Source organism: Suncus etruscus, chromosome 2 (assembly GCF_024139225.1).
Source record: "Suncus etruscus isolate mSunEtr1 chromosome 2, mSunEtr1.pri.cur, whole genome shotgun sequence".
NCBI classification, from domain to species: Eukaryota; Metazoa; Chordata; class Mammalia; order Eulipotyphla; family Soricidae; genus Suncus; species Suncus etruscus.
This window is the reverse complement of record NC_064849.1, coordinates 154,657,143-154,670,029: the sequence shown is the minus strand read 5'-3', so window position 1 is coordinate 154,670,029 and position 12,887 is coordinate 154,657,143.

The following is a 12,887-nucleotide window of genomic DNA, read 5'->3' as shown; positions in this document are numbered from 1 at the left end:
TACTCTTGGATTTGTGCTTAGGGATCATTCCTGGACACTGGAGGAGAAAGTAAAAGGATACAAGTTGCTTCAGAGGGGAAAGAGTAGACAGTAGTCCATAAAGGAAAAGAAAGTTATTATACATGTTGCATTAAGATGCAAGCAAACTTCTAAATGGTAAATATGCACTGTCTGCATATGTAAAGTTGATTTTATGACTTTCCTCCAAATTTCCCCCATTTTGAATTTCCTATTCAATCATCAGTCTCTTTCTAGGACAGTGTCAGAGATATGAAAGTTACATTTATTTTTGTAAAATGAAAAATGAAAACTTTACATTTTTCTCTTTTATTATTGCAGTTCTTATCCTTTAAACTTTCTGAAAGAGTCCTCACTTCTCTGAATGGTGTTCAGTTTCTGAATCTCCATTACTTCAGGGCTGGAAACAAGTCAACTTCTCCATTACTTCCTAAGAAATTTATTAACACAGGGCCCTATATGCCTATCTGTTTTATGTTCTCCCATAGAAAGTTTGGCCTCTTACTTCTTTGAGAGTTACCTGCAGAAAATCCATCTTTGGGATCTATTTTTTTTCTTTTTTGGAAAAAGGGTGGAGGCCTACTGTATAAGGGTGTGAATTCCAGGGAATGGCTTCTTTGCTTTTGAAGTTGTCAAAATCTAAAAGAGTGACAAGACAAAAGGAAGAAAAAAGAACTAGAACTTAGCTCTCAGGTACAGTTAGAGTCTCTGAGGTATTAATTCTATAAAGTCACCTTTTCAGTATTTTCATAAATACTGAAGCCCAATAAAAGGGAGTATTTGTTATTTGAGGATAGGTTTTCCATTTATTCCATTTTTCAAATGTTCCTTACTAAAAGCAGTGATCTTTCTCAAAATATTGTTAAGTTTTTCCATCAAGATAAATTTTATTCCTTCTGATTTGAAATTTTCATGATAGTCATATAGTTTTCTGCTCATGTTTTCAGTTGTATTGTCCATGCTCACAGAAAATAATTTCAGGGGGGTGAGAATAGTGGGAAAATACACTTAATTTGAGAAAGGATAAAGAGAGAAGTATATATTTAAGAGTACATGGGATTCTTTAGAGGGGACAGATCAGAAGGTATCCCATAAAATAGAAGAGAGGAATACTTATCTCAGGTTAAAATGCATAAAAACAAACAGACTGGAAGATGCACTTGTTATTTCTATTATACTGCCTTAATGGAGCAGTATAAAAAAAGAAAGAAAAAAAAGAAAAGCAGCACAAAATAATTGGGGGGGGCTGTTATTGTTATTGCTGTTGTTGTTTTCATTTTTTGTGTGATTTGTTTTGTTTTGTTTTTATTTCAGGACCGTGATTATTGTGTGGTGGTTGTCTTTATTGCTGTGGTGGGTTTTGGATTTTTTTGTTTGATTTTTCTTTTTGTATTGTTGATGTGTTTCTCTTACATTTTACCTTTCTTCTTTGAAATTAATATTTATAGCCTCTATAAGGACTCAACCCATTTTTTGCTTGTTTGATTTTTACCCCCATTTTATTTTTTTCTCAAACAGAATCACTTGAACGATCTAGTTCCATCTCTCAAATTGAGGTGGAAACAATGGAGGGCACCAAGACCAAACAGTTGTATGATATTAAGTAGTAATAAAAATGATTGGACTTAAGCACCAAACCCAATCCAATGACAATAGAATCGATACCCAATCTACAACAAGCTAGACACGAGGGGACCACTTATACTAGCAGCCCCGGGGTGAGGGGGAGGGAAATATGGGATGTATGCTGGGAACAGGGGTGGAGGGAGGACAACTTTAGTGGTGGGAATTCCCCTGATTCAATGTCAATATGTACCTAAAATATTACTGTGAAAGATATGTAATCCACTTTGGTCAAAATCAAACTTATTATTATAAAGAAACTCTACTTTTTGGGTTTTGTTTTGTATATTTTTAAAATTTATTTTACATTATTATTGTTGTTGTTGTTGTTGTTGTTGTTGTTATTTTGTTTCTGGGTCAAACTCAGGACTTTCATCTCTGTGTTTAGTCTCTGTGCTTAGGGATTACTCATAGTTGTATTCAGGGGTCCAAATGAATGACACAGATTGAAACAGGGTCTGCTGCTTGCAAGGCAAGTTCCTTATTCAATGTACTAACTCTCTGGTCTCCATTTTATTTATTATTTTTTAACAATTGTATATTGGACAGTACTTTAGCTGAGGTAACCCAGTTCAAATAGTGTTTACATGTATGATTCAGGTTGCAAAATTGGTAGAGAGCTGCACCATCCTCATCAGGCCACCAGAGTATCCATGATCTTCCACCACCATCCTATTGTCATTTATCCAACTCTCCCTCCCCTTTATCTCCATGGCCTGCTGCTACCTTTAAGGCTTGGAAATCTCAGCTCTGTAGTCAAGAGTCCCAGGTGTTATCATCAGATATAATATATTCATCGATATGCATATATGCATGAGGTTTTTTGGTAGTTGTCATTCTCCCTAAAAATTTTCCTTAATGACTCCCCCCATTTTTGTTGTTGTTGTTGTTTTAGGTTTTTGGGCCACACCTGGCAGTGCTCAGAGGTTACTCCTGGCTGTCTGCTCAGAAATAGCTCCTGAACCATATGGGACACCGGGATTCGAACCAACCACCTTTGGTCCTGGATCGGCTGTTTGCAAGGCAAATGCCACTGTGCTAATCACTCCTTTAAACTCTATCCAAGTTGTAGTAAAAGACACAATTTTCTCTTCCAGTTGAGTAGTATTCCGTTATACATATATTCCACAACCTCCCTCTTTTCATGAGGGGGTTTGAGGGAGGAAAAATGGTATTAGGTATTAGGTATATATTCTCAGAGATTACTCCTGCTCTATGTTCAGGATCAGTTCTGATGGCATTGATGGAACATGTGAGGTGCTGTGAATTAAACCCAGATTAGACACATGAAGAGTGCTCCACCCAACATACTATTCCAACCTTCATCAAAACTTCTTTAACTACTTATCTATTGTTGGATAATAGGTGATTCATTTTTTTTAAAATAATGTCTTTATTTAAACATCGTGATTACAAACATGATAGGTGATTCTAACTTCTGGTCATTATAAATAGTACTGTAGTAAAATTTAGGTATGCACATATCTTCCAAACTAATTAGTTTTGTTCTAAGTATTAAATCCCAAGGATTGGTATTATGGATCATATAGAAGTTCCATATTTAATTTTTGAAGTAATATTTATACCCTTTTCCTTAGCAGTTGAACTAGTATATATTCTCATCAACTGTGTGTGAATGAGTGGTCCATTTTTACAGCACCCTTGCCAGTACTTTCTGAGAGTTTTTTAAATATATGTCATTGATATGAGGTAGTACTGCATTATTTTTTGACTTACATTCCCTTATAGTAAGTACTGAGAAGTGTAGAATATTTTATGGTACTTGAACTCAATTTTTAATCACATGTTCAATTAATACTCTAGCAGGGGCCCTCAGACTTTTTAAACCTAGGGCCAGTTCACTGTCCCTCAGACCATTGAGGGTCTGACTATAGTAAAAACAAAACTTATGAACGAATTCTTATGTACACTGCATATATCTTATTTTGCAATGAAGAAACAAAACAGATACAAATACAATATGTGGCCTGTGGGCCATAGTTTGAGGACCACTGCTCTATTGTCTCTAACAAAAGAAAGCAAAATCTTTAACTCAGAATATTAAATATATTTTGTAATTATGTTATAAAATAAATTTTATTTATTGAGTTTTAAATTAAATTTCTTTATTTTAGACACTGTAGCTTACAGAATTGTTCATAATAAAGTTATTTCTGACATTTCAGCATTAGTCCTACCACTAATGTTATATTCCCTCTTTCCTGGTCATCAGTTTTCCAACCTCTCTTCGAAACCTGCCCTTTGTCAGGTATAAATAATTTATTTAATATTACTTGATTCAACTAAATGGTAATTGAATCATAGAAAAGACTTCATTAAAAATTTTTTTGTGAAAATTGTCATACCTTGCAGTGGAATCGTATGTCACTGTCTGAAGGTCTACCAAACTTTATGTTGCTAATTGAGTATTTGGTTATTGGTTTTGTTTGTTCAGTTTAAGTGGCTTCTATAAAAATTTCACATCTAATTGTGTATATTCCTACCCAATTAGTGAAATCAGTATTGAAACCACAGGGATCTCTTGCGGCTTCATAAACAGCCACATGGTCCACTGATTTGGAGATCCATTAGCTGGGTGATGAGCTCACATGGAGACAGCAGTAGTTTGTGCAGGCCCTGGAAAGGTTCTAGCACTATCAAATGTGAGGGAATATGTCCATGAGTTTTTCCTGCTCATTGTTCCTTTCTTTCAAGAGATAGATGAGTTAGATAAGTTTATGGCATTGGCTGCTTGTGAAGATGTGACAGAAGATTCTAGATAGTGGGTATGGTTACTATGATGTGGAAGGACAGAGGCATGAGGGGAGGGTGTTCTCCTGGCTCCAAATTATGCCTAGAGGTGTCAACCATAAAACCAGCATACCTGAAGTTTGATGGTGATTAGGAGTCTTTGCAGAGTTTAGTAGAAAGGCAGTGAAGGTACACCATTAGGCATGGTGGTAGTTGTAGACGTATATGAATGTGCAACCCCCAGGACTTCAGCAGGGTAGAGGTATTTGGCCCATTTCCTTCTGAAGTGCCCTACTATGATCATCTGGAGGCCAATATTTCTATAAGTTTTTCCTGCTTGTTGAAACTCTTTACTGAGAATTAGATAATCTAAAAAACTATTTTTAAAAATATGAGTATATAACTTAATGATAAAGAACAACTTGTTTAAAAGCAGATATCTATAAAAATAAAATTATTCTGATTTTCAGATATTTCTTTTTCTTATTCTATTGATTAATATTTTCCAGGGCTTCCTCCTCCTAAAGCTTAAGTCATTGCCACACATGCATGTTTTTCATGTAGTGGACTTTAGGAAGTCTAAATTTTTTAATAGATCACTTTTTGTCAGGGAGGTGCACCTAGTGACGCTCAGGGGTTACTCCTATCTCTGCACTCAGAAATCACTCCTGGCTAGGGAAACCATATGGGACACTGGGGATCAAACCAGATCCATACTGGATCTGTCACGTGCAAGGCAAATGCCCTACCACTGTCCTTTGGCTCTTGCTGCTTAGTAGATCTCTTAAAAAAATTGCTGACTTTTTAATTGTTTTTCTCACACAAAGTTTATATTTTTCACAATGTTTGTGTAAAGCATGTTTCACTTATAACTTACTATCCTATTCTAAAACGTTGCATTATTTGCTTACTGAAATTATATTCTGGAGCAAATACTAATAGATAGACATGCATGATGGCTTTCATATCCAATTCACTGTATTTTTAATTTTTGTCACTGATTACATTTCCTCAATTGAGATAGAAATAGCTGCTAAATATGCCAGATACCATATAGATTCATGTTTAATTTTCTTGTATAATAGTTAAAGGGCTACAAGTCAATAAGTCACATCCATTTTTCACTTGCTGTGGTCAGAAAGTTGACTGGAATCTCCCTAAGTAAGGGATGTGTTGTTTCCTCTCTGATTTTAATGAAAAAATTATACAACCATTACTACAAGTCTCTTCCTGGTCAGAAATTTATCAGCACTTCGCTTGTTCTTCAGGGAGATGATTAACAGCATAATTATGATATATTTCTCCCATCTTAAAAATATATCTAGATTTGAGTTTTTGTTTATTTGGAGACCACACCTTCAGGCTTATTTTTATTCTATGTTCAGGGATCACTTTGGGGTGCTCATGGAATTACATGTGGTTCCTAGGAATGAACCAGGACCAGCCATATGCAAGGCAAGTGCCTTAACTCTGTATTATCTCTTTAATCCACTAATATGCATGTGTACATATTTAATTAATTGATAGGAATGAACTTAGTTTAGAAATGAGATTAGAAACATACTTGAATCAAACAAATACCAAAACTTTCAAAGATCTATCAAAGGTTAAGTTAAATGTGATTCGATAGATTTTCTAAAAACATCTATTGGTGTGTCTGAGAGATAATATGTATGTGGGGAGAGCAGAAGGTACTTGCTTTGCATGTGGCTGAGCCCAGCTCAATATCTTTCACAGACCAGAGTGGTCCTTGAGTGCAGAGACAGGAGTAAGCCTTGGGAACAGACGTAAATTTGTTGTTATAGCTGAAAAATATTCACCAAGTCAATCTTTCTAAGCTTAGCCTGGTAGAGAATATTTGATTTCATAGTTGGAATTGAACTAACCTCAAAATCCCTGGAAACTGATATTCAATTGTTATAGTTTTTTTCTTGCTTCTTAGTCAGACTTCAATGACTTGACTAAATATAGGTTCCACAGAGGCAAATAAATATAAAGATGATAACTGATAAGCATGAGAATGTGAAAGTATTAAGGAATTCAACCTGAATTTATAATTGCTTATAAAGGCAGTCACTACTGCTTAGATTATATACTTAATGCAGTTTGAGAGGTTCCCCAGTAGACAATATATGGGGCTTCTAATATATAACTACATCCTATTAAGCCAACACTTATCTTATGCATCAGTTTTTAATATTCATTGATTGGTTGGACACTGAGAACTGATAAAAGTTTGGCATTATTAAATTTAACTGGTAATCAATGGAAATATTTTATTTTAGTATCCTGTGTTTCCCTCCCTCCCCAATTTTACCACACAGGCTTTATTAGCAGCGCCTGTTAAATTCTAGTCCTCCAAGTTTTGACAGTACAGTCTGAGACCTGGGCAATGTTTCAATCCTATTTAGATTCCATCCATAAATATCCAAGGGCTTGATACATTTACTAGCTGTCTCAAATATCTGTTGAATATGACAATTTTGATTTTGGGACATACCTGTTCATGCTCAGAGCTTACTCCTGGCTCTGTGCACAGAAATCACTACTGGCAGGCTTAGGGGACCTTATATGATGTGGAGGATTGAAACTGCATAAGGTGCAGGTAAGGTAAGTGCCCTATTCACTGTAGTATCTCTCTAGCCCCTTTGAATGAAATAATTATAAGATTTTCATAGAGGTATTTTTCAGGCCTCAAATGGACTTACATGACATTATTTAAGCATACAATAAATGTATTAATAACACTTTGTATTATCAGAACCAACTAAAACAGTAAAGTATCTGAAAGTCTTAGTCACCAATAGGCAATAGCTGCTCTCCTTACCATGTTAGGTGTTGAACACTGCAACAGTGTAATGAATTTTTTTTTGTTTTATTGAAGTATGGAGTGGTTTGAAATAAGGGACATGCTAAGAGTGTTTAAAAGACCAACTTCCACTTCTTTAACAGATTAGTTATATATATTCGGAAAGCCTTCTTTCGAGTAAAATGTATTTTATGTGTTCAGATAGTTATGATGTTTTACTCAGATTTGGACTGATATTTGCTTGCAGTGGAATTAAATACAGAAATGCCTAGAAAAGTAGTGAAAGAAAAAAATGATACTGCCAAGAAAACGTTCATAAATTCTCAGACCAGACTGTCCATGTAATCATAAGGACAATAATTCCTATTGAGCTAAAGTTCATTATCAGTTATTTTATATGTCGATGCCATTTAATCTTCAGAAAACATTATACATTTGGAATTATTATTAAAGTTCTAGAGATGATAGAACTAAAGATGAAAGAGATTTCCATTATTCAACATTTTTCGAGCCAAGATTAAAATTCTAATTCAAATCTGATCTTCAAATTTGTGATTTAAGTCATTATAGTATCATTATATTATCTTGCACATATATCAAGAATGAAGAATGCAACATTTCAATCTCTATTTTATACAATAGAACCATAGGTTAACTAATATTTGTAAAATTAAATATGTGTAAAAATGCTCTGGAAATTAATCGCACAAGATAAGTAATGGATATGCACAGCCCTCTTTAGAGCAAGTTATGCAGTTTTCTTGTGTAAAATTAATTGCACACCTTTTCCTTTCTTTCAGCCTTTAACAATAATTTTTTTTCAAATCCATTTGCCAACCTCTGGTTTAGAGCCTGGGATATTAAACTGTCATCTTGTACCCAAAAAAGGACAAGAGTGAAGTGAAAATGGATCTCATCCCAAATAACTAAAAGTTCTTTTGGCATTGTTTAATATTTGGAGGGAAATCAAGGAGCTGTAACATAACAGAGCAGAAAGCTTCTCTCTGTCATGGTTTGACTACTGCTTTTAACCTCAGGATTAAACAGAACAGAACAAAACACATTTCCTACAGCCCACGATGAAGTAATAGTCAGTTTCACAGCACCATTTTTGGAGTCAAGTTCACTATCTTTAAATCTGCTCTTTTTTCTTTTTCAAATCCCTAAGCAAGCAGCCTCTCTCCTTTTTTTCCCCCTTAGCACAGCTGTTGTTCAGATTATTTCCTTTGCTGAACTCTAAGAGCTTGCTGAAATACCAACTGAAGATGTTCATAAGGTCTGTTCTGTTTGGGAGAACAATGCTGTAAAAGACGGAATTTAAAATAATGCTTGGAAAGAAGAAATTTAGAGAGCTGGAGATGAACCCAATCATCATAGAACATACTTTACAACTTCTGTTGCTCGCTCCCTTCAGCCCTTTCCCTAACTTTAAAGCCTTTTCCAAAGCGCTCTTTCCATAACTTTAAAGAAATAGCTACTTAATAAAGAACTCCTGCTTTTTGTGCTGCCTTTTTTGTGGTAGTTCTGTTCCTCTCTATCTATTTGCATTCAAGGGACATTTGCATGAAAAACAAGTGTGGCTATTTGAAGCTTTATCTGTTCATTTCCTGATGAATTGGTCTGTAGTCAAAGTTAGTGGAGGGAGCACTTCAAAAGGTCACTCACTTCTCACCATCTTTTTTATTCCAGGCTTCTCTCCTTTATTTCATAAATTTCTTTCCTCAGTCTCACTGTCTGTCTTTCCTTTTAATGACTTTTGAAAATCTTTAGTTCCCATTCTCCTTCCTTTGACCTCTGTTCAATAAACTCATGATCCTATTCCTTACAACTCTGAGAAACTAAACCTGCTGTTCCTTGTTTTCAGTTGTTATCTCAACTTTTCTATTTGTAAAATCATACACTTACCCTTGTGAAGATAGTTCCATGTGTCTGCCATACAATAACATCTAGTTATCTTGGAAAATAAACTCAACTTCTTGTTACAAATACTTTTAGTCTGTGCTACCATGACTTCCTTTGCCTTACCCTCATGACACCCATCACGACAATTACTTGTTTACATATTATAAAGTCCAGGGAGAACACTTCACATTTTGGAGGTCTCTTTCCAATGTTGTATTTTTTGTTTTGGTTTTGGGTCACACCCCTCATTGCTCAAGGGTTATTCCTGGCTCTGAGCTCAGAAATCACTCCTGGCAGGTTGGGAGGGCATATAGGATGCCATGGATCAAACCCAGGTTGATTAGCAAAGCAATTAGCAAGGCAAAGGCCTTACCTGCTGTGCTATTATTTTAGCTCCTTTTTCCTATGTCTTCACATATTATTTCACACTTGATAGCTGCTTAATAAACATTTATAAAATAAGTGAATGAACGGATAAATATTTTCTAGTTGTTTGGCACTTTGCTAAACTCTGAGGGGGTCACTGAAGATCACTGCAATCATTGTTAAGTAGTTTAACTGTGGATGAATGGATCAGTCCATTCTGTGATATTCATCTGCTCTGCAAAAAAAAAAAAAGGAGGAAGATTGGGATGAAAGCATTATCTGTGAAGAGTTACCATCATAAACAAAGACTTGAGAAGCAGGGGTGAATAGAGCACAGGATGAACTTTTCAATCTTCCTTGATAATCTCAAGTCTAGGGAACCTTCATTTCCCCTCAATGTCACTTATTTCATTTCATGGTTATATACATGTAAGACACTTATATGCATTTCATGGTTACATTTCGTGGTTTCTTCCAAGTTTTATTAAATTTTTGCACTACAACAAGAGCAACTATTTTAATTATCACCATTTATGCACATGCCACCATATTATATCATAAAGGTCACAGTCAATTTTGAAAATCACAATCTTGTATATTCTGACCAGCACAAAACTGAGAACACAGCATAAACAGATTGATATAGATAGATGGATAGAGATGTTTTGATGATTTTTATTAGTTCTTTTACTTTTTGTCTTTTCGTGACTAGCAAGGACTTGTTCTTTGTTATTGATTTATGCAACAAATGAAGAAGGCTCTATTTTTGTGAATTTCATCCACCTAAGTTCCTGCTCTGGAATTCTTTAACTTTCTAGACACTGGTACTATAATAAGTGGGGCTTGAAGGTATATAAAGTGTAAATGCTATGAGAAATGTAGTGGCATTTTCTATTACTTTTATGAAGAGCAAAATAATTGGGTTTTGAAGTAGGAGGTTTTTTGTTTGAATGAGTAGTTGAAAGGTTGACCATAGAACTATATTTTTATTCCTTTTACTCTGCCATTTATTTCTGCCAACTGGAAACTGAGTTAGTCGTAAAAGATCTTTGAAACATCTGAGAACACCAATCCCCATGAAAATAGTGCATCTGGGTCAAGCCATTGGCAATAGTACTATGTTGTTTCTATAACAAACACTGAAGCAGCCAGTTTTCATTTTCTCATAGCATAAACTGTGACTTTAGAAGTTCAGTCAATTTATGCCGATATTCATATGTATTTTAGTTAAATGCAATCTAACTAGACCTTTCTATCTCTTCTAGTTTCACATTTCTCTTTTGTTTGTTCTTGGGCCATACTCAGTTGTTTTACAGTTTATTCTTGGCTCTGTGCTCAGAGTCACTCCTGGCAGTGTGGTGCCTGATATGTGGTACCTGATAATAGATGGGGATCAGCAGGGTGAAAGTGACAAGACCTGTACACTGGACATACAAAAACTCTCTCTCCCATTCTCACTTATTATCCTTTCTCTTTCTCACTCTAACTCCCTGGGCCAATATCACTGTTATAGGATAGAATTTTCTGAAAGTTTAGAGATCTAAAGGAGAGATAATTGATATAGAATACTTCTTTTTTTTTTTTTTTTTTTTTTTTTTTGGTTTTTGGGCCACACCCAGCGATGCTCAGGGGTTACTCCTGGCTGTTGTGAATAGAGTTTTGGGATCCTTGAAGTAGATGCTAAGAATTGGATTTGCTGTGTCCTATGGATGTTTAATTCCTAGTTTTTTGAGATGATTTCACATTGTTTTTTTTTAACAAGGATAAGTCAACATTTCTAATAGTAGAAATATGGGCCCCTTTTCCCCCTTTTCCTCATACCCATGGCAATACTGGTTGCTTTTGTTCTTTGTGGTGTGAGATGGTATCTCCTCTTGATTAATATTGCCCTGATAATAAATGATGCAGAAATTTTTTTCACTTTACATCTTTTGGTCACCTGTATGTGCTCTTTAAGGAAGTTTTCCTGTTCATCTCTTACTACTATGGTGTTCGTTGTTTTCTTTCTTGTAAAGTTTTATCTGTCTTTAGATATGAGGAATATCAACGCTTCTGTCAGATAGGCAAATGTTTTCTTTCAGTCTATGGGGTGTATTAATATTTTGATAATTATTTCTATAGTAATTCAGAAGTTTCTTAATTTGATGTAGTTCTATTTATATTGCTTCCATTTACTAGGCCAATAACACTGAATCATGGAAGATACCTCTTGATTCAAAGTCATGAAGGCTTCTATCTATACTTTATTCAATAAAGTATATAAAGATATTGAAGTATTTAATTCATTTTTATTTAACTTTTATTCATAGAGTTAGAAAGTTTTTTTAACATGTGTGTGACCAGTTTTCATTTTTTTTTGTGTGTGACCAGTTTTATTAATACCATTTGTTAAAGAAGCTTTCCTTGTTCCACTTAATAATTTTGCACATTTCTTGAAGATTAGCTTCCCATATACCTGAGAATTTGTCTCTAAACTCTCAATTCTATGTCATTGGTCTAAGACTCTGTCCTTATTCCAGTACCACACTGTTTTTTTTATTACTATCTGTTGATTCTTTTCAATATAATAATAATACTTATTACTATATAATAATTATTCTTATATATATTTGTTTGGGTGCCACACCTGGTGATACTTAGCAGTTACTCCTGGCTGTGCACTCAGAAATCATTCCTGGGAGGTTTGGGGGATCATATGTTATGCCAGGAATCAAACTCTGTTGGCCAGGTGCAAAGAAAAAGTCCTACCAGCTGTGCTCTTGATCTGTCCCTACCTATTTATTTTTAACTTTTAGTACTGTATCTTTAAATGTTCTAAACCACACATTTAGTTATAAAATTTCCTCTTACACCAATTGAGATAAAAGAGAATTAATGTTATTCTTTGAGAAGTTATACCTTCAGGGAAAATCAAGTGGGACAGTATCGATCAGAAGTTGAGCTATGTTAAAGTTTTCAGAAAATGTCCTTTGAAAAAGAGATTGCTTGGGGGTAAAAGAACTGCAAGACTTCAATTTTTCAGTTATAAGTAATATTTTTCAAGTCAAAAGAGTTGAATACAATTGAGAAAAGACATTTTTATTCTTTCTTTTTTCTTATGGTTTAAATTTTGAGCCACATCCAGTGGCGCTCAAGGTTACTTCCAGCTATGAGCTCAGAAATCGCTCCTGGCTTGGGGGATCATATGAAATGCTGGGGGATCGAACTGCAGTCTGTCTTAGGTCAGCTGCTTGCAAGGCAAACGTCCTACCACTGAGCCATCGCTCTGGCTCTAAGACATTTTTATTCTTTTTTAAATTTTTATTTATTTATTTATTTATTTATTTATTTATTTATTTATTTATTTATTTATTAGTTTTTGGGTCATACCCAGCAGCACTCAGGGGTTACTCCTGGATCTATGCTCAGAAATCGCTCC